We start from the raw sequence: 24,312 nt of genomic DNA, 5'->3' as shown, positions 1-24,312 counted from the left end.
GATATCACGGGTGGGGAAATGTTACATATGTTTCTAGTTTGCTAGTATTAACCTGAAGTTGTGTTGTCTAACTAATTCCCCCGTACAGCAACACTACAGAAATGCCACTCACACAGACATGGCAGATGTAGAGTAAAATTCATGTGTTGCAGAGTTTCACAGGAAGGAGACTTGCTTTTATAGGAATCTTTAGTATCTGTGTCATTGCAGTTATTAGAACATGTAAAATCTTAACAAGTCTTTTTTTCCTGATAAAATGTTCAGCTTTAGATCACAAATTCTGTCAAGGCAAAGAAGGCTGGCAATGACAAGCAGGCCAACCCCTAATTTCCCACCATTTTTTGGGGGGAGAGCATAACAGTAAAAAACATTTTTATTTTAAATTTCTTTTCCTCAGTGACATGTGAAGTGTAATCCATTAAGTAGTACTAACTACAGAGAGGAAATAAAAACAGATTTAACCTACAGGCCTTTGGTTAACTTCTTCCTAAACTAAATATAAATGTTACCTCATCTTGCTCGGATTAAAAGCGGAGAGGGGGAACTCCCCCCTTCACCACACATTCCCTTATTGAGAATCTCTTCTATAGAAAAAGAAGAGTCTGCATATAAAAGACAATCCAGAGACATCTTTGAAGGTTCTCTTTCAAAGCGTCTCTACTTCCCTGAGCGTCTGGGGATTTCTGTTATTAATTGAAGTTAATTTTCTAGGATATCAGTTTGCCATGCACGTGGGAAAGATTGATAGCCTCTTCGATTCTCAAGAGTGTTGAAAATGACACTGTTCCATCACCGGGTGTCTTCACTTTTATCATCACAAATCAAATTATAAACATCGGGGCAACCTTGCTGGAATCTGGCTTCGGGAGATTTCCATAAGATTAATTAGGCGGCCAAAGCAAAGATGGTAAAATCTAAGGGGGGGAGGAGGCCGGGGGAAGGGGGGGAGAGAGGCACCATTCACTCCTTGTAGAATGGGAAGTCAATTCAACAATGGGTAATTAGCGTGGGCCATGGATTCTCAAAGGCACTGAGGACACTGGACTCTTTCTCTCACTCTGATGTTTAGCGCGGTATTGTGGACCCCTCATTTAATTAGTGCACTTTGATACCCACAGGAGCTTGAAGCTCCAGGGCATGCTAAACACAGACTGACACCAGCAAGCTTCTGCCTCCTTCCAGTCTAATTAGAGACACAATGAGCTGCAAAGACAATGTTTTACTCCAAGATTTCTTCTGCAGATACCTCTGGCAGGAAACAATCGTTTATTTTGTGTCTATATTGGTATTCAGATTAAATTGTTAGCATGCAAAAGATGAGCTAAGGGCACATATCTATTAAAAATGCTTAGCAGAGTTCAGAAATGATGGAAGCAATTTGTGGGGAAAAAAAAGTATTTTCCCCTTTGGAATTTTCTTTTTTTTTTTTTTTTTTTGTTCTCTTATCTAATTAGAAGTAAATGATTTGAGTAAAAAAACTAAAATAGGCTGGACTCCATAGAATCTCTTATGAAATGAGAGATTTCATTTCTCTCTTTGCATTAATAGTTTCTATCTCTCAGACATGAGATTTTTTAACTTGAGTGTTTGCAAAAGTGGAAGGGAGGGAAAAAAAGAAATAAAACAAGTACTTCTGTTCCAATTGTCTATTGAAATGAACACCCACCTACCTTAACAGGTCATTGTGCAGAGAAAATGTTACTTGTATTTGCAACTCTTAAAGAAGAAAACCCCCAAAGTTTGACTCTGTGTGTGTGTGTGTGTGTGTGCTGTGCAGGTATATATAAATTTACTTTTGATGGACAGTTCTATGCTTATTGGAAGAATATAAATATCCCAAGGGAAACTATGTATTGGAAATTAATCTCAGCATACACAAAACACTTGTATGTGCTGCTTAACCATAGGTTGGAGAAGCAGTACTCCTAAAAATTCAGCATCTTCTATATTTATAGTATCATTACTTTTCTTTTTCTCAGGTAATTAAAGAGAAACAGACTAACATGTATCAGTGTGTCAACTCTTACAATAGAATGGTACTCTATGGTTAAATTATGGTGATCTAGACAGTTATACAATATAGTATGTGGTTATAAGGGGAGAGGGAATGGATGTGAAAGCATAGGAAAAGAAAATGTAAACAAATATTTCTATTCATATTTTAGATCTATGAATCTAATTGTGGGCAGGTTGGGCTGAGGAGCAGCCAGGAGAAGAGTCTTGGTCTGTTTCCTGATGTCAGGTACAAGATCCTTGCTGCTCTTACCTGTCCTTATTTTGGTACCCCTTGCCTGCTGTTCCTGCTGCATGGGGATCACAGGAGGGTTACAGAGGTCCTGCTATCCCCCTGTATTCCTCTGCAATGTCTGTTCCAATAAAAAGAGTCGTCACCACCCCTCACAATCTGAAACCCAAAATGAGCTAAGGGCATATATCTATTAAAATGTGCAGAGAATTATGGTGAATGGAGTTAAATACAGCTAATGGCTAAGCACCAGTTGTGTTCTCCAGGACTCAGTATTGGTGCCAGTCTTGTTTAATAGCCTTATCAATTATCTGGATGAGGAGACTCAGTCAGTTTGCAGATGACACCAAATTGGCAGGAGTAAGAAGACTCTTCAGAGGGATCTGGACAGGCTGGATTGATGGACTGATGCCAGCAGTAGGATGTTCAATTAGGCAAAGTACTGAGTCCTGTAGCACTACAAGCTGAGACACACGTGGCTGGAAAGCTGCCTGGTGGAAAAGGACCTGAAAGTGCTGGTTGACAACACGCTGACCATGAGCCAGCAGTGTGCCCAGGTGACCAAGAAGATCAATGGCATCATAGCTCATATCAGAAATTGTGTGGACAGCAGGACTAGGGAAATGGCTGTCCCCCTGCACTTGGCACTAGTGAGGCCACATCTTGAATTTTGAGTTCAGTTTTGGACTTTTCACTACAAGAAAGACATTATTTAGACTGGAGAAAAGGAGGAGACTTTATCTCTCTCTCTCTCTAACCTGAGGGGAGGTTGTAGCAAGTTGGGTGTCTCCCCGAGTAACAAATGGTAAGACAAGAGGAAATGGCCTCAAGTTACAAATGGGAAGGTTTAGATTGCATATTAGGAAAAAATTCTTCACAGAAAGGGTTGTCAAGCACTGGAACAGACTGCCCAGAGAAGTGGTGGAGTCACCATCCTGTGGGTATTTAAAAAAACTTCTGGTATGGCACTTAGGGATATAGTTTAGTGGTAGACTTGGCAGTATTAGGTTTACGGTTGGACTTGGTGACCTTAAATGTCTTTTCCAACCTTAATAATTCTATGGTTCTATGATCAACATGCTGTGAGATCTATCAGACTCCACCCTCTAGCCAGGGAAAAAAACAGGCACCAGTCCTGACCCAAAAACCCCTGGCCAAATTTGGACAGATTTCTGGTCAGAATAACCAGAGCACTGAAGAGGGATTTTTCCTCCATCGAAACTCACATCCCAAACTCAGAGGCTGTCTATCCTATTAAGCCAAATGTAAGGGACACAGTTGCTATAAATCAGATATAGATATGTTTTAACAGCCTGAGACACCAGCATAATTGATTAATAAAACTTACAATGCTTGCTTTCTTTCACAGCTATTTAACCAAAATACCTCAATCAAGCTTGTGGTGACGCACTACTGCACACTGACGTAAGTTGGAAAGTAGGATATCCAGAAATATTCCAGGAAAACGTTTAGTAAGCTTGGTTTTATGGCAGAACCTGCTATATTAGGTCCAGCTCACAGACTTAAGTTGTGGCCTAACATCATTCATGGCATTGATTGTTAGCAGACTCTCATATACACTTTCGACTTTTGCCACCTAGCGCTTTCCCAGGTATCTCCAGACACTTCTTCGGGAAGAGCACATAAGAGAGACTACTCAGAAAAGAGAGTACGAAAAAGTTTATAACATGATAGCTTCTTCTGGATGGCACAGTCCTCCAACACAATCCCAACAGTCTTTGTACTCTCCAAACTCCCACGTATTCTAATCCCACACATAAAGGTTTGCAAACAAGTCATCGGTTTGGGATGAAAAACCCACTGGTCAGCCAGGCTGCAGAGGAGTATTCATATTATTTCATGAACTTTGAACGGAGGAAGACACTCTCCAAATAATCAGCATGTTTTATGACTATGATATTCAGTGACCCCAGAGGACATCCAGAGGCTATAGTGGAAATGGAATCAGGGGGCACCACTTTAACCAAGGACCTGCGGCTGGACCCTGGTCCACATTCTTTTCTCTTCCTGGCTGAGCAGCGGAGAGGACACAACATGAGCTGTCCATTACAAGAGTTGTGAGGGTTGCTGTCTCTGTCATTTGACATTCCTTTTCTCATAATGAAAGAATCCAATAGGATTGTTGTTGGACAGAGTTTAAATGTGTGTTACTTCTCATTTAGCAGTTTTGCAACAGGATTACCTGGATGGCTTACTGTCGTGGGAGGGAATTCCCAAAGGCTGTCACCAACGACATAACCACATGAAAGTTAATTTTTCTTGGTACTTCTGGCCCTGGAGAACTTGCTATTGGGGTATGACTGATGAAGTTTCGGGATATTCCCTCACAGGCCTAAACTGTGCCAGATATCCAACTTGTTGTCCAGGAGATCACCGAAGACCAGAGAAGATGGGGTCGAGAAAGACCCTGAAGTGTAAAATAGATAGGAAAGAGCAAATGAATTTCCTTTTCCTCTGTGCCCAGCATGAGGTGGGGTCAACATCTGATGGCTGTAAAACCTTCTGTACTGCAGAGACCTAACTTTTGTTTTGTTTTGGATTTTCTTTTTTTAATTTTACCACTTTGCTTCCATCTTCAAACAGAGAAAGAAATAGCAATGACTATACGCAGTGGATATCTTCTAGTAATAATCCTTTACTATAGCTAGATTTCCTTTAAAAGCAGGATCTGTTCTCCCCAAGGCTACTTATTCCCTATCTGAAACATTAAAGTAACTGCTGAATAATTAGCTGTTGATACCTTGGAAATTAATGTTTAAAATGCAGAGGAAAAAAACTGTACATTTCCTTCAAGAAAAAAATTCAAGCTGTAAGTTGAAAGAAACTGCCTAATCCTTTCAAACATCCCCCACTTCCCAAGAAAACAAAAAAGAGGATATTATTACTATTTATCATATATACCAAGCTTTTTGTCATTTTTAGTCTATTTCTGAAAGCTATAAGGCAATTAATTGGGCAAACTGTAGGATTTTAGTGTGTTATTGTTACATGCTGGTTTTTTGACATGATAACGTGTATTATGTATAAAAATTATAAACAGGTAAAGGAGACTAGAAGCAAATAGAGCAACTGAGTAATAATTAGGTTTTAAATATTTAATATTGTTGAGAAATAATTAGATTTCAAAAGTGGACACAGGTATCAGTCAACGACGAAACCCAAGAAGCTTTCTCTGGTGCACATGAGCTTTTCAGCCATTCATTCCTGTGTAATTAAAGCTGTCATTCTGAATATACCTGTCTGAAAGTAAATCAATGGAATCTTGTCTTCCTGGGTATGTACAGCTTCAGAGCCTTTGCTATTTCTTATTGGTTTTCGCAGTTACAGGAAAATTAAAAAAACATATATAGTCAGAATCTGTAAAATCACCTCAAACTTCTGCTGCTGCTTCTTGGGAATACAGTAAATTATGATGTGGGGCCTGGAATGAGTAGCTGTGGTTGGAAACTGGAATTTCATAAATTGGTTTTTTCACTAGAGCAAATCTTCATGTAACGGCATCCTCTGTGTCTATTAGTAAAAGAAAGCTCTGAGAACTCCAAGACCTAAGCAGACCGATACTCCAGAAACAGGGTACTGGGTATTCCAATAACTTGCATTTGACAGCAGTAGATGGAATTCTGGGAGGGGAAAGACCTTCTGATCAGTTTGCACAACCATGTCTCTTTGACAGGGTTTTCCTTGATGTATAGTTGTCCAGTATGACTAAATAGGCTAAAGTCAGTAACCACTTCATTTTCAAGACATGATCAAAGATGACATAGTCCAAAATCTAGGAACCCCTAAATTACACAAAAAAAATCTCTGAAAAAAGATTGACTGACTTGTACCAGGAGGCTGTTGCATTATTTTAGATAATAGTAAATCAATACCCAAAGAAAGTGGCAGCAATAAGAACCACAGAAATAAGAGGAAAAGGGTCTTATGCTCCTCTTGCTTCTTCCTTATTGTCTCCTTTATTTTCATTTGAATATTTTCTCTGCCACCCCTCTATCTGCTCCTTTTGTTTAGAAATTCATCTCATTCCCTCTTGAATTCCATGATGCTTCTTGCTTCAGGGGCCCTTTATAGTAATTTATTCCATATCCTTCTAATCCTTCTGTGTAAAATAGTTATGCCTATTTCTTTTCTTGTTCCCAACTTTCTAATTTTTAGATCATGTCTTCAAGCTTCTGTGGTCTTACAAGTGTAAAGAGCTTGCTTTTTTGGATCAATTTGATCAGTCCTCTTCATAATTTTTAAAACTTCAATTGGGTTACAAGAAGCCTATTCTTTTCCACTGAGAATATGCTCAACTTTCTCTGTCTTTCCTTATAACAAATCGTTGATAGCTGGTATCATTTGTATAACTGCTCTACACTGCTCCTCTGAAGAGCAATTAAACCTTTACAAAGATATAGTGTCCAGCACTGTATAAACTGCTCAAGGTAAGGGTCTGAAAAGTAAAATTATTCTTAAATAAAAATAATTCTGATTATTTTGATTTAGATGTATGTTCCTCTAGCATCACTGTTCAGATTCCAATTCAGTTTGCTATATTTTTAATTTCAGCTACATAATGGAATGAAAAACAATTTAAAATTATTTCCTATGTATAACAGGTAAAACAAAGGGGGATAAACAGTTTTCTGCTATAAAAATGATATAGCAAGAAGAGGAAGGAAAAACTGGAGAACAAAAATGTTAGGACCCGATTGCGATCCACTCTAAGGGCATATATGCCCTTATAGGGATCAAAGACTCTCAAATATAGTTCTAGGTGGAAAAAAAGCACCCAAATTACAAAACCTTGGAAAGAGAACACTTCCAGAGCTTGACACTGTCTGTACCTCATCCTCATTGTCCAGTGCATTTGACCTTAGGTATAGGGGAAAATAACTGTGCTCAAACCTGGCTATAGTCAATGTACTGACTCAGACACATTTCTCTTAGTAAGCACAAGCAATAGCTTTACCATCAAACATTTTTTTTCCCTCCTCTTATCTGTGAGGCTTAGACTTGTTCTCAGTCATCCTTATTTTACTGTGTTAAGTACATGTCATCTGTGACAGAGGCTGAAACTTCTAGAGAGCACAGTAGTACACTTACATGTTTATTCTCTGTTGAATATAAATATAAGAATCTCACTTTAACTAACCACACATGCTACAATGCTGTCTCAAAGTACAAGGTACATTTCAAAAATGCTCATTCACACTTTTTCCTAAGTTAAAATTGTTTAAAACTTCCTAAAAAACCTCTACTAATCACCATTTTCTACAAAAGAAAATAAAATACTTATTTTTCAAAGCCCTTTGTTGACCCACATTTCTTTAGAACACTGAAGAGGCTGGGTCGCCTTGGAGGACTTCACTCAATTTTGTGAAAGCATAAGCTCTTTATTGTTTTCATATTTATGGAAGATAAAACGGATCTTTAAATGTCCTCCTCATATGCCTGGAAAATGCTTCAAGTACAAATAGAAAGCCATTGTAGTACTGTGTATATTGCTGTTGTTCTGACATTTCAACTGGCTCTTTGAGATACTGTTTAAGTAATATCCTGAATAAGCAATAACATTGTCATTGATGTCTTGTGCCACTCCCAAATATGGGATATTTTTATGAACTTCAATGTTGTGTTCTTACATTCCTGCCATCTAACAGGTTAGATTTTATACTGCAGTAAATCAGCGTATCTCCAGGAATATGGAAAGGTGTTTGTCATATAAAACTACTGAGGATCTTTGCCTCTAAATAAACCATATCTTGCCTAGGCATTTATATACAGAAACTACTCAAGTCAGAGGGACAGGTGTTCTGCCCTGTAGTAGAATCTGGGTCAAAATCTGTAGACTCCTTTATACAATTCTGTGAAGAAAGTGTTATGGTGATCCTCTCAGAGAGATAAAAGGCTATGTAATGAAAGAATTTTTCAGAGAAGAGTGAAAAGCTTTGGAAAACACTTCTCTTGTAGTTCTCAAGATTTCCCAAATTAATTGTTTTCTTGAAGTAGGAGAGATTCATTAAAAGCTGTTTTCAGGAAACTGAGATCTTTATGGTAGGATGATATTGATATTATTTCTGTATCATCCACACTCTTAAATTACTGCTTTCCTATATATGCAGTCCCATCATCTGTTTTCCTGTAATAAGTAATCTAGTTTCTTTATTAGTTGCAAATTATCTATTACCCACAGGCTGCATGCATCCTACACAGCTATTTTGAAAAAATTCCTCCTTCCTCCCAAAATCATGATTAGTTTGTCACCCTGCAGTTGCCACTGTGTCTCAGAATTATGCAAACTAAGAATCTTTCCTCTTTTATGCCACTGATACCTACCAACAGGTATGCCTCTTATGGTATATTCTATGTGTATACATCTATTCTGTTACAGTTAACTATAACTGTATTTCTGGCAGAAAAGTCAGGATAAGAAAAAGTACCCATAAAAAGTGCATTTTCCAAGATGTCTCCATTTGCGAGGCTGTTATTCCCATTGCCATCATTATTGTGCACTCACGTTTCTGTGATTTGATGCTCTGTCAGCTACGGTTTGCCACAAGCTCTGCAGAATCCTGTTTGTGTTGTGCATTTCCTTTTCCTTGCCATTCACTTTAACTGTCTCTTTACGTACCTCACTTAAGTCTTTTTTTCTCTTCCTCTTCTTCCTCTCTATGTTCTCAGCTGTCTTCTTGACCTCCTTGCTGCTTCTCATTTTCTGTATTTAAAACAAACCATGTTTCATTGATACACTCATTTAACCTCTTGAGGACCTCTGTTTCTCTTCCCAGCTCCTCCACATTCAACTTAAGATTCTTAATTGTTAAACATTCATCACATATACAGTCCTCTTTAAGTCCCTCAGTGTTCACAGCTGAATGCAAATCACATCTCCAGCAATTGATGGCAGCACTATATTCACTTCAGAACACCGTGTTTCATACAAAAGTGGACAAAGGACACTTCCTGCTAGCACAATACAACTATTTTACAGAAATCATGCAAGTAAAAGAAAGTTATGTGAGTCTGGTGGTGATAACAAACTTGGAGTGAGTGGAACAATGTTCAAAAAGGAAGATACACTGTCCATTTGCAGATGAAGTTCTTTGGTGGGTGCACAGCCCTGTTTAAGAATGCCCAGATTCAGAAAAAGCCTTTCCCTAAAGCTTCACAGTGAATGAAACAATGAAGGTTTCAATTCCATGCACCTACCTACACAGCAAACTCAAAAACAGCTACACTCCCTGTGAAATTTTGTTGAAAGGAAACTTTTGGAAATCATGACCAGGATCAAGAGGAGAAAATTAAATTATAATATTTGTTAATATTTTCTATTGTTTGATTTATCTGAATTTTGGAATGTCCAAATTTGAATAAACTTTATTTTTTTTCCTTTAGAGTCCTGTGCAGACATAAATCATAGTTTCTACAAACAGTTTTTCTAATATATGACAATGCTAAGATAAATTGACAAGCTTTATCCATTAGAAGCCTTACTCCTGACTTACCTGGGAGACCTCATGGTACCATAGCAGAGTAGGAAGGTGTGTTATGATACATGTGCTAATAGGAGGAATTACTGGTGTACGTTTGCAGTCTCCTGGAATATAGAATCAGCTCTTCTATTACCATTTCTAACAGTAATATTCTTATATTCCCCGTGGACTGGAATACAGAGACTTTAACATAGTTGGGTCTACTCAGACCTATGAAAATTTCTATCTGTTGAGATACTAAAACTTTACTGCCCTTTCCCAGTACCTCACAGGATCAGCCTAAAAGGGAATATCTGTTTCATCCCCAAATCTAAGACTTTTTTTCATTGCCTCTAGTCTAATATTTTTCTGCCATAACTGTTTTCTCTTTTGACACAAAAAATTAGACCTTACAATACTGTCAGTAATTCTATTTGGAATATATATTTTTTAATATTAGTTTGTGCATAATATGTTAGTATTTTCTTACTCTATGTTTTTTTAATTGATTCTATCATATTCTCACCAAGAATCTAAAAAATTTCTACTGCCGGGTACTACAAGTTGTTTCAAATTGGTACAGAATTACATTTGGTAATGACCCAGAGTAAATACTTCATATTAACATTGTATAATGGAATTGTGCTAAGAGGCCTCAGTAAGAATGAACCCAGTTGTGATGTACAATTGATGGTAAGTGGTAACTCCTGCCCACCAAAGAAGGGCTAAGTAGAGGAGAAAAGAGAAGAAACAGGTCTTCCAGAATAAAAAACCAAAGTTTTGCTGTGTAAAATAACAGGGATGGTCAAGGAGTTGTCTCAGCCTTCTCCTTCTAGATTATTCACAGCTGTAAGGAGCAATGCTGTTTCTTATTCTGATCTTAGAAGTATCACTAATAAATAGCGTCATTACACTAAAAACTCAACATTTATTCCTATTGCTGCCTTCCCATTTTTAAAGCAATTTTTAATCCATGACAGCACTGCATTTCTAACCCCGTGGTTATCAAGTTCTTAACGGACTCTTATGAGGTACTTTATCCAAAGGCTTTTGAGATCAAATGTCAATTTGTTTTACTTGTTCAAATTTTAAGAGCGTGTATAGAATTTGTAATTTTTTTTATTACAATATAGATGGTTTCATTATTTTGCAGGCCTTATAGAGATTTTTTTTTAATTAAAAGTATTCAATTGCCATTAATTATTTTTATTTATTGCGGCATATTATCCCTCCAACACATTTCTCTATTATTTGCCTAGGACTAACAATGTCAAAAGTAACTGAAATCGTGGTGAAAAGTGATATGAAATCTCAATGAATGACAGCGTCAACCTCTTGGTCTGCCAACACCTAGGAAATAAATACAATATACTGATAGAAGAGACTAATACAGCAGATATTACTGGGCAATCTGCAGCCTTGGAAATGCAGACTTTCTTGCGTATACTGGTAAGATATGACATCTTATTCAAATAAGGGAAATGTATGTTACTGAAGTCACTCTTGAACAATGAAGTTGTTGACATGAAAAATAAGAATGACAAACTTGTGGCAAATAATTTACTTTCTGTACTATTTATTGTTAGAGTAATTTCTCCCCTATACAACTTGTCCAACAAAAGCATCCTGAATTATTTAAACAAAAAATTTGGTCATGAGGGCTGTTTTTATTTTTATTCTTTTGAATGAGTATTCTGTGTCTGTTGTTCTATTGTCAGAGGATGGAAAGCATCTCAGATTCATTCTGTCAAGAAAAATTCTAGAGTGCTTAAGTTCAAGTAATTAAGGTTCCTGGAAGAGAGAAATATAAATGTTACCCTTTCAAGCTGAGAGGGCTTATATACACAGTAGTCATCCATTCTTTTTTCTTATGATTTGAGATTCCTGACACTCCTGATAGATAGGTAGATGCACTGGCTTGACTTTTTAACTTCTGTTGATCCTTTCCTTTTCTTTCTTCCTTCCTTTCTTTCTCTCTTTTTCTTCTCAACACTTTATTCTTTCATTCTTTCTCTTTCTTCCTCACTTTCTTTCTCTCCTCTCTGGCTCTTTCTTTATTGATCTCTTTCTCCTTTCACATCTTTTCTCTTTCACAGAGAGTACACTTGGGATTTAATGTAGTTTTTCTTATTTTCTTGATCAAAATTATTAAAAAAACCCCAAAATACTTTCAAATAAAGTTTGGGAAAAGACTTTTCTCACTGTGCTTTAAGGCCAAGAATTTCCAGTGAAATCTCCTTCCTCCTCCACCCATAATTGTATTATTATGTCAAACTTACTTAATAGGTAACAATGACGGAATTTTGATTTGAGAATTATTTTCTTATTTACATGATAAGCTATTTATATTGGATTAGAATTAGGATGGAAAAGACCTCTGAGATTATCGAGTCCAAATTACAGTAATTCTGGGTCTTTTTTGTTTAGTCATTGTGTTTGTGTCACAAAATCTATGTTTTCATAAGGTTATGCCCAAAAAAGACAAAAGCAGTGTAAGAGGTGAATGAATCATCGTACCTATTTTACAAAAAATAGTGTCCTGCTTACCAAAATCAAGGTAAATCTCAGGTCTCTACTTTTGGTTATGCTTAATATGTTAGCAGCCTTTCCTCACTGCTTCCTGGATTTTGATGGAGGGTGAAACCAATCAGTTGCTAAGGAAGCAAAGTCCAGAGCTGCTCCGAAGAGATCTGCGCGATAAGACCCTACATAATGCTGTTGTAAACAAAGCTCAATACCAAGGAACCATTAACAAATTTAGCTCTGTGGGTCTGAGCAACTTTGGTGTCAGACATGTTTGAAGTCTGGCTGACCAATACACTTGTCATGACAAATAACTTTTCCAAGCTAAAATGGGAAGTTATTTTAAACTGACTTATGCTCTTGGTCAGGCAGCAAGTTCCTTTTTCATCTCCATCTGATATGTGTAGCCACTTCACACACATAAAATACTAAGACACCAATTGATTTCAGTGAGACCCGCATTTTATTAATCTACAGTGTGATACAGAATTAAGAAACCACCATGCAGCGCAGATTTAATCCAGGATATTCTGGGGCCTGCTCGCTTGGGTAATGCTCTGAAATTTTGAAACTGTTGCTGTGAATCTGCATCACATTTACAAAAATGACCAAAGGTGCATATGCATTTGGCACATGCTGATTTTTAGGGGAAAAAGGATTGTTCTGAAAAAAACCAGAAGAGAAAACCTTACAGCAACTTTGGGAACAATCACCTGTCATCTTAAAACAGGGTACATAATGGACAATCTGCGTCAAGTCCTTTGTCATTTTCCCTGAATTTAAATTCAAAGGTAAAATATAACAATGTTATTCCTTTTTGCTGCATAAAGACTTCTTTCCACTCATAACAAAAATAAGAAAAGATGGTTATTACATGCATCACTTTGGCAATTTTAATCTACTTTCAATTTTCCTTCCATATCTAGAGGGCTATTGTATGTCCAGTGGTTTCAACGTATATACCACTGAACAGAAAGAAAGAAACATACATTGTGCCAAAATCATTTAGTTTTTTATTACAACTTTTTCCTTCCAATTTTCTACTTATAATGAGTGCATAAAAGACCCCTTTTCACCCTATTGTTTTTAGTCTAAAAGCCACTTTATTCTTAATAAAAGGAATAATAAGTGCCAGTTGTAAAATACTCTGTCAATCACTCCAGCACTTTACAATTGTGTAACACCTTTCTTTAGGACCTCTTAGAGTGCTTTAGAAAAGATAAAAACAAATAAAATAAAATTACAATTACATTTAAACTCAGAATTAAACTATCAGTTTTAGATCACTTGAATTTTGTTACTAAAGATTGAAAAGAGACAATGTGCCCCTGAATACCCTGCAAGTAGCTGAAACCTGCAGTAGCCTTGTCCATGCTGATCTTTGAATGAGTTATTTCACAAGACCCTAATTAAAAGCAGCCTGAATTCTAACAGGAAACATCTTCTTGTGCCCTGGTTCCCCATAGCTGATAGTCTTCATCTTACATTATTTCTATTTTCCAGGTTTTTTGCTGCATATTGTTTTCTCTGTGTGCACTGGTGGTGGTGGTAGATTTCTTAAGATAAAAAGGTAAAATTTGTATCCCTCAATAAATCCCACATTCAGGTTAATTGGGAAGGAGGAGGAGTGAAAACTAACTGGGATGAAAGCTCAGTATCCTGGGACCATTGCTTAGCTTCTGTACTGCGGATATTTAATTTTTGAGATTAATATAGTTCATCAGGAAAACAAAAAATTAGTTAGGATAAACATTATCCAGTGACCAAAAATGCTGGCTCCTTTTGCAGACACTAGTTAAACATGTTTGAGACATTTAAATTAAGATACCTATAGGACGTTTTTCCATGTCTATTCAAAGGAATCAGTGCACCTGTGGGTCCTCAGAAAGGCTTGTCAATGGTTCATCATTTAGTTACCCTTTTTTGCAGTTATTTTTGGTAGCAGAGGTCTCATTACACGGAGATCATAATCCATGGGTTTATGAAACTACTTGTTATAGGTAATGGGAAGGTGACAAAACTACTCTGCTTTTTTTTTATTTATTTTTTTTATTTTGTTTTTACTAGACAACAAATCAGATCCTCAAGATACGCTGTCTTCTTCTCTAAGGGCTCCTTCAGACTATAAAGAAATGACGATCATCTTAATTTAATGGTAAGAAAGGTTGTGAAACAGATTATATCTATTTCCTTTCTTATGTCTTAAAGTACAGCAAGTCTGGGGGGAATTTTTCAGTGCTCTTTCAATGAAACACACAAAACACTGATGAAGGCTAAGATGTCCTAGGACTTCCTATCTGACCTCCACTCTTCAAAAAAGTACAGGTATTCCCTAGTTCCTATGGAGAATTTGCCAGCCCCATAAAAAAATCTCAGGCACTTCAAAAATCAGCTGATCCTTATGCTTAGGCAATGGAATGGTGCTATTACCTCATGGCAGTTTCCACCTCTAGATATCTAATTAAAAAGTTCTGTTTAGGTATCTTGGTGCCACCTTGGGACCTTAATTCAGCTGCACAAACAGAGATGACTACTGCCATTTGAGGATCCTTTCAGTGCCTGAGACATCCAGAGAGGGCTGGTATATGTGGCATGGTGGACCTACACTCTTCTGGAGCTAGCTGGTGGAGTCCAAGCATGTTATCTTCGGCATTTTCAAATGACAGTTAGAGGCCTACATTTCAGAAACTGAAAAAATTCCTACATCTCTGTTGATTACAACAGCAACCGAGAAAACTAACTTCCAAGCTGTAAGTACTGAATGCTGATTCATGTGCCTTAATCTCAAGAAAAATAAAAAAGAAGAAAGACACACTATCAGTGAGGGGGCAATGTGCTGGATGTGTGACCATGCACACTTTTCTCAGTCCAAGAATGGAACCCCCCTGTGTTGCTTATAGGCCCTCCTTCCCCAGCTTCTCCTCTCCTCAGCTGCATAGTCCTGTTTCCATGTCACAACCTCTGCTATGCCAGCATAACCAGTTGTGGGACTCTGAAGTAAATTATAAAGGGGACTGATGCATTTCTGATGGGTCATTTTTTACTGGGTCCAGGTCCCTAACTGTGTTCACCATACAGCTGTACAAACAGTGGTGCCAGCACAGGGAAGGGGAGGAGGGAGTGAATGAGGGACTGCATGAACTAAGTAGGCTGAAGCACCCCTGCCAATGTGTGTGTAACTACAGCCTTGGTGGCTCTCTGATCATGACTCCGCTCTGAATGATTTCCTTTTGAAACTTTCCTTTTGCCCATTTACCTGCAGATGCAGAATAGCTACTTGGCACCTGTGTTTGCTTCCTGCATTTCTGCTTCTATTTTTCCTCATGGTCAGTGACTGAGCTGTACCATCACTCTGGCAGCAACAAAAAATTGTTATTGGAATTCCTCCAAAAAAAGAGCCAGTTGGTGCTTTCAGTTTGGCGTATTCTGGGGGTTTGCTCTTGTTGCTCTTTACCATCTTTTCTCTCTTTCAGTCAGTTGGTGCTTAAGATAGCTGTTGCCTGGCGAATAAACACTTTCCCCGTTGCAAGATTCCAGCATAGAGATGAAATTAACATTTGTCTTCCATGCAAATGGGCTCATTGTGTCATCAGTTCATTTTCATTATTTCCTTTGGCTTTAATAGAGACTAATTGTTTATACAGACATAGTCACCCTGTATGAAGATGCAAATTAATTTATGACTTATTGCAGTGAAGCTCTTGAAAACCCATGCAGGATTCTCAGAGTAGGAGTCAATGAAATTTAAACATGTACTTAAGAGAAAGCATCTACTTAATTCCTTTGTAAACAGGTCTTTAGTGAAAAACACCAATACCCACTGTTTATTCAGCACTAGGACATCAAAATTTTAATTCTTTCAGATCTTTCCTATACAAAATGTGATATCAAAACTTGCCTCAAAACTTAATGAACTATAGTAGATTACGAGGAAAAAAATTCCCACAGAAATAGTCTATTTTTGAAGGGAGGGAGTTAAATTCTCAACAAACCCTTTAACCAGAAAAAGTTTAAAAGATCCACTATTTAAGAAAGGTTTTCTAAGATTACAACATTCCTCTACATTAATGTTTACTATTCAAAAAATACTTTAGAGCTGTCAATGTACACATCTTAAAAGTACTCAGTGTGCAAGCTATTAATGTGCTAACGTTTAAATAGTAAATGTGTCTGTGTACAGCAATCTTCAAGTTTGACTCTGTAGGAAACAAAAAAGTTAAAAGTTGATGAAAAAAGTCAGCCAGTGGAGAAGATAAGCACTAACCTGAAAAAAAAAAAGAAAAGAAAAGATACATATGATATGGATCTAAAAACCCACGAACTTAAACCCTAGGATACTTTTGACAACAAAGAGTCATCTTTAAAGATGCATCTCCACTGTTTTTAACATAGAGAAGTTAAAGATTATTTTCTTTAAAAAAGTACTATATCATATTTGCAATTCTATACAACTTCACAGTATTTAGTAAAACATTTAAAACTTTAAACATGCCACTTTTATTAATGGTCCATTTTAAAACCACAAAATATTTTGATGTCAATTACTAAAACAAGGTTTAATGTTGCCAAAAAGCATTACTGCTAAAAACAGTCCTCTTCTCAGTGTTTTCATCTGCAAAGTATTACAGTGTATAAAACAATTTTAACTTGCAATACGTAAGTCTCTACACGAAGGTTCCCATATGTTAAAAATTTTATTTGTGTGTTTGATTTTAAATTTCTTTGGAAAAACAGACAGTTGAGGTTTATAGAAAGGAATCTTTCTTCTAGGAAATAAATGTCTCAAAAGTACAGGGCACCAGCAGTAAAAACATTCTTACCACAAATCAGAAACACATTGAGAAGTGTTTGTTGAGTACACCTTCTGAAACCAGAATTTGTTTCTATTTGCCGGAAAATTGAAAAATCCATCGTATCTTGGCATGCTTGTTTGGCCCCATCCCAGGCTGTTCATGCAGTAGTGGCATTATTGTGCAGTAAGGCTTTCAGGACTTAGAAAGCTTTCAAGTTTCTTTTCCATTTAATTTCTAAAACACAATATATCTGCCAATGGTCTGCACAGAACCAGTCAACACTGTTGTTTTTTGAGGTGAAAAGCAAAAGTGAGTATTCCATGATATTTTATTTTTAATAAAATGTGAGTTATTTTTAAGAAATGAAGACAATTAATCAGTGTATCAGCTTCTGCATGGCCAGATGCCACCAAGCAGACAGCTGAAGTTTAGAGATTGTTTTTGCAAGGCTAATTTAAGGTGAATTTAGATGGATTCAAGATTTATAAGCACTACAAAGTCTTGACTGGAGCAAAGTTCAGCTAAGTAATCCACAGCTTACTCTGCACACAAAGTGCTGCAGCCGAACTTCCCTGTGATTTAGTCTACAGTCAATGAGAATTTTCAAAACAGGCGGAAGGAGTGAGTTTCACTGTTTCACTTCAAAGGTCTCCTAATAGTTGAGAGGATTAAACTCTTTTAACCAGTTAAGAAGGCTAGATGATTTTGAGTGAGTAGCTTTACATCCATCAATATTTCTAAGTTGAAAATTTAAATATATTGTACACATGTACGTCCTTTAACTACTTCAGGGTTGCAGTGCAACAATGCACCTGTTTTGTAACCCATCCAAATTGCTAAATACGTGACAGCTGTTTTTCAATTGCTCTACTGAAGTCAAGTTATTCGTAAGAAGATTAATTAAAACGCTTTACTGAAACATATAGTAAAATAAGGATCCTTTAAACTGCTTCTAATAGACTACCTTCTTTCCCTGCTAAATAAATATATAATGCCCATTTAAAATCATTCTAATGTGAGCTGTGCAGACTTTGATGTTAGTACCTTTTACCTCAAGCATACTAATGCAATATGTATATTTTATCAAATTAGAAAGAAGTTTCAAATGCTCAGTTCTAATGACAAAGGTACTGCTGAAGTAAAAAAGCTGAGGATTGTCAAACTGAAATGCAAAAGGTACTTTCAGGAAATGGCTATAAATTTCTTCTTTTTACAGGGGAAGACAGGAAATTATACATGATAATAGTAAAAGAACTATCCTTTATCATATCAAGTGGTTCTTCTTAAGTTCTTTTTGCTCACGTATACCATTATTAGTGCAACCAGAGAGCCTGGTTAATAAAGAATTACTTCTGCATTATATGACTGTACCTCAAATCTTCTGCAAAGAAGTTTGGGTACCGTGAATTCTTAAAGAATGGGTGATTATTCATTGTGAGTTTTACACAACCTATATTAGCATTAGTCCACAGAACTACCACTAAATTATTTTTTAAAAACTCTAAATTTAAAGAGAGAGAGGTAATGAAGAAGTGAAGAAAAGACCATATAGGATTTCCTACACTGTATCCAAAATCCCATTAGTATTATTATTAACAATAAAAACAACCATCATGGTATTAGTGTAATGCCTAGGAGTTATAATACTTTTTGAATAAAATATCAGAGACAATTGGGAAGAGTAATTACAACTTTGATTGATAGAAGGACCACCCGTATCTTCTATCTACCCAGTAAGATATAATACAAAGGGACTTAATTTCTCAAATGGAAAGTTGAAGGAGTGTGAAATTAGTCAAATCTGCTATGATGGATTTTAGAAATGACTGAAAAGAGGAAACATTTTCTCTTGGAATGTCTTAGACACAGCCACATCCTGCTTTATCAGCATCACTAGCCTTCTTTATATTCTCACATACATGAAATACAAAAAAATACATCTGAAAAATGGGAACTATGCTTTAAAAAATCAGAATGCTAAAAATATCTGATGGAATACATCACCAACTTTTCTTTCTTGACCATCAAAAAGAATGGAAAAATGTTGATTTTTTATTTGTTTTGTACATGTAAGCTTTCAGGGCACTGACTATCTTATCGATGTGTGTTAGTGAAAAGCTAATAGATATTTGACTGGAAACTGTGATCGCATAGTAATTCAAATAAAACTTAGAACATAATGTCATCAGAAATTCCTCTCTGCATTTCTTTAAGCACTCAAAGCTACCTTTTAGCTTCTATACAAATTACATAGTGGGAAGCTGAATAAGTTTTCATGTTCGTAATTAGAAAAAGCAGTTTTGCACTGTGCAATGGCTCCAGAAACTTGATCAGAGCAACATATTTGTAACAGTGTTGATAGCAATTGCATAAAACATGTTTCCAAGTATTTATTTTAAATATCTTGCAATTAGACTTAATGAAGTCATGCTCGGTTTTATTTGTTCCCTTGCTTGCTCTATGAATCTTACATTTTTAACTTCTCTGTGTCCCTATCTAAGTGCTATGGTACCTTTGTGGATTTTGCCCTTAATTTTACATTGCTCCGAGGTTTTCCATAGTTTACTGAAACACTGTTGAAATAAATACGTTAAAGATTGAGAGACACAATGGGCTGTAGCCTAAGCATTATGGGTATACAGTAGTGCTGGCTGATTTCCATTGAACTGATAGGAGATACGATTCAGTGAGATTAGGGAGATTTTTGCCTTGTCTGATGCTTTGCAGGAGTGACAGCTTATCATCTTGAAGTGTACCTATTGTGCATTGAAGCTTAGAGTATGTTCCTTGGGTCTGCCTTTTTGGGGATACATTTCATCCTGGATAGGTTACTCGTATTTTAAATGTTTTGATAATTATATGCATCTCCTTCCAGAACCTTTAAAGAGAATTTGAGATTTCATTTTCCTTAATGATGTGCACAAAAATAAACTGAGCTGCTAGATGGGTAAATGGGATGTGCAGGGGAAGCAACAAAAAAAGACAAAATTGTCTGGGTGAACAAATCTGAAGGTAGCGACTCAATACACATACCTTAGTGCATCATAATGAACAAACACATCATGGAGGTGTTTGTTCAATTTCATTATTATTTTCCACATGGCTATATATGGGGTTTTCAGTTTAACTGGGACAAAACCAGTACTTCATTGAGAAATCATTTACAAAGTCTGGGTCATTTGTTGGTCCAGCTGAAAGATCTCTTCTAGGAGGCATAATGTGATGTGGATCCTCAAGGGTGCACTTCAATTACTCACAGAGAGGGGAGTTTTAGGCTGGGTGAATGGGAGTCCCTGTGAGCAGAACTACGAATTTTGCTCATCAGAAGAGTGGATAGTGTGGTTTTTCATCTGAGATTTCTCAGTCATTCGTTACTTTTTAATCAGTAGGTGGTTCAGCCTGCCTGGTAATGCAGTTGCTTCACTAACCAATGCCTGACTGCATCACACAAGGGCTGGGGGTTTTGTATTATTAACACAGTCCTGCATGGCACTAAGCAAGACAGCCACATTGGCAATGCTGGGCACTTCATGAGATGTGCTCAGTACCTTCCAGTACTGAGGTCTAAATAACCGTCTGGAATTAAAGCAGCATATTAAATTCCACAGTCTTTTCATAATCATTTATATGTATGAAAAGCAAAAAAATATAGTTAAGAAATGTACTTTAAAAAATTGATCTAAGGACTTCAAAAGCACTCAAAAGTCTTTTAATATGTATTCTTTTGCAAAAGTGGTTTATAAAACACATATAGCTAAGAACAGAATGTATATAATAATTTATCTATGGCATGTTAATCTGAAATGAGAAATTTTCTCATCTTTTTAATGCAAATGAAACAATCAATCTATGGGAGAAAAATATTTCAATCTTTTCACAAGGAATTGCGAGTATACTGTGGTACCTGGTCAGTGATTATTTCAATGCTCTAAATAATGTTCTTTCCATACTGTTTTCATATTTAGAATGAACAGGTATGGACTGAGGCATGGAGGAATTTGGCCCAGTGTCTTTATGACAGTACAATCCTGACCAGCCACACATGTACTCATTTCAAATTGCTGTCTGCATTGCTGAAAAGTAGTGTAGTGTTTTGAGCTCTTAAGCTCTTTTCCAGATTTAATACCAGATATTAGTCCTACCGAAATGGATGGGGAATGAGAAAAAGTATGGTTACCTCTTTTAAAAGGGCACATCTCAATTCCTTCTACAATGTTCACCAACTTTTAAGAGTGAAAAAAGAAGAAAAGCTTTAATAAGCGGCTATAAGGTTTTCCCACACCAAATAAAATTCTTTAGAAATATACAATATATTTGGAAACCTTAGATATGTTATAAATGTTTTTCCTCTCTAGCTTTTATCTCTTTCAACTGTCTCCAGCACTGTGGTTGCATTATATCTGGTGAGACTAGAGGGTTTACTGATGCTTGGGACAGGTGAGTATTTCATACCTGGACTTCTCTACAAACAATCCGCAAAAAATTAAAATGAAAGAAAACCCGCTGTTGCCATTCAGCAAGAAGTCTATTACGAATCCCTAGGTGGCATGGAAAGCATTTAGACTCATTTCATTCACATGTCAGGTAAAGACTTTCATTTAGAAGTGAGATGAATGCTGAATAATGGATCTTTTGAATAATATAATTAAGAATTCATTAAAGCAGCCCTTAAAATAAAATCTCAAAAATGCAATGCATGTATACTTCCCCCCTGTAATGTATTAGAGGATCAAATGAATGAATGGAACATAATATAATACTAATGTTTACAAAATTTTTGCATTTAAATTAGATGAACTCTCAATATACTGCAATTTATAATTTTTAATGGCTTCTGAGTAGGAACAAATAAGATTCTTGAAAGAGAATTGTGTCCTTGTTAGGAGGAAAATGAACATATGCAGACTAGTGTTAATCTCTCTAAGTCTGGCTTTTGCAATACATGTTTACTTGAAAAATCTTGACTCCACTGAAGTCTATGGAAACTCTCACCCGGACAGTTTTGTTTCCTTCAACATTTATGGAACTTTTTTGAGCAAGCAAGAAAAATAAAATCTGATATAGATTTGCGTCTCAGCCTTCTGATTTCCAGCAAAGCAGCTCTCTCCTGTGTCCACCAAGGTGTTCTCTACATTCCACCTAGTCATTGAAAAGATTTTGTCTTAACTGCACACCAAATAGGAAAATGCAGAATGTGCTCACAAGCTGGTATTCAAACCGGCACTGAGTTATACACCCAACATCCATGTAGGGTGAAGCCTAACCAGAGAAAAAAATAGTCATCTGAGTGCTCTGGGAATTTATTTCCAATTCTTGTCAGTGGGAAATCTGGGATGAGAATTGCTGAGGGTAGGATGATCCCAGCAAAAATCAGACTCTTTCCTGCATCATCCTTTGTCTGGTCCAAAAGCAGAACAATATCAAACATTAGGAGTTCGAAGTGAAGCCTTTTTTTTTTTTTTTCATACTCAGCTTTAATTTGAAGGTGAACATGGATTGTTAGAGGGTAAAGACTTGATCCAATTTGTGCACATGGCTATGTGCAGAGGGACAGGAGTGGTTTCATGGGCCTTGACCTCTGGCATTCAAGAATAAGAGCGTCAAGAAAAAGATAAATTTTTAAGGATTTAATGATGACAGAAGCCCTTGATTATGCATAAGTGACTAAAATCAGGTTGCAAGTTAAATGTCTGACTAAGAATCTAAGCACACAAGACATTTATGTTACTGTTGAATGGCTTAGACTTCATTCCTAACTTTTAAACAGCCAGTGTTAGTTAAGATGAATTTCATTTAGATTTGCCTTCAAATAAGAGAAAAAAGGGTGAAGAGTGGATTAAAGAAGTTGTTATCTTGACAGGAACAGTAGTACCCCAAGATAAAATGTGGAAAGATAACTGTCTTGACTACATTTAGACTTATTAATGTAAATGTCCTTCCTGGTACTCAAACCACTTTCTGGGTTTTTTTGAAGAAAATGTAATTTATAGAAAGCAGGCACACTGTTCATTGTTTTGGATACTTGGCAAAACATTAGAGGTCCTCAGCAATTCAGAGACTATTGACCTGCATTTCAAAAACTGGAGTATTAAGGTCTGACAGGTGTTTTCACCTTTCCTCAGGCCCAATTTTAAAAATGTGTCTCTACCACAACAAGAATATAATCACAGTTCTGGAGGCTTCAGATGATGGATGTGGTGACATCTTTACTCATTTTTCTCCTTATGGAAACATATTCAGAGATGTAGGAGGCAAGTCCATCCTGATGTTTGTACTTGTAGTGATGCTGAATGAAAAACCTGCCCCTTTAACAACCTCTGACAATATTGCCCATCAAGTTTCTTGAACTTGAGAAGTCCCCATATAGACAACACACAGATCACACAGACAGCACAAATGGAAAAAGAGAATGGAATAGGTTTGAGTAGTCCACAGCCAGACGCTTATTTTTAAAGAACCAAACTTGGTAAAAGGAGATTTTATCACACTTGTTGCTGGAAAAAAACTGAGAGGCTTCAAGTACACAAATCTTTTCCTGGGCCTTCAGGAAAAAGCCACACAAAATCAAACTAACATAAGCTGACATTATTACTAAACTGCTTTACTCTGTGTGTCAATAAGTGGCTTCCTGAATGTTTCCAAAAGGCTCATTCAATTGTTTACAAGGAAGACAGTTTTCACTCTCACAGGATGCAGATCAGTGGAAGTCCTAAGCTGATGTACTCATGTGTGAAATCTCCTGAACCTTACTTTCCTCCATACCTTTAAGTTTCTGGCATGTATCAGTTGACTGTGCTTAACATTGACCCCCAAATTTAAAATAATCTATTTTATCCACATTGCAAGAGACTAGGAGCACTCATGAAAATGACAATTACATATGTGGAAATTTCCAGCAGTCACTTTTAAATAATTTTAACTCAGTATCTTTCAATTATATGCCCATATTCAGCTTTTCTGCTTTCTGAGCTGAGCATGTAAGCACGCTGCAATGCAAAATTCACTACTTTTCGTAAAGCGGCTTATAAAGTCAATCTGAGAGAAGATACTACAGAAACCAAAAGTGTTCCTGTTGCAACAGAACACTTTTGGCTGGGCAGAATGATTGTGCTCTGAGAAATTTAAGGGGAGGAGCAGAAGTGTCAGAAGGAAGGTAGTCAGCTGTCAACAACACAAGCACTTCCAAATTGCTCTTGTAAGTAAGACAAAGCAGGTCATTTCTTTAAATCATTTGTCTCACAGGGAAGTCTCTGTCATTGCTTTGTAAGAAGGT

Source organism: Manacus candei, unplaced genomic scaffold (genome assembly GCF_025592945.1).
Source record: "Manacus candei isolate 608988 ecotype Guabito, Panama unplaced genomic scaffold, ASM2559294v1 h1tg000043l, whole genome shotgun sequence".
Taxonomy (NCBI): Eukaryota; Metazoa; Chordata; class Aves; order Passeriformes; family Pipridae; genus Manacus; species Manacus candei.
Note: the sequence above shows the minus strand (reverse complement) of the source record.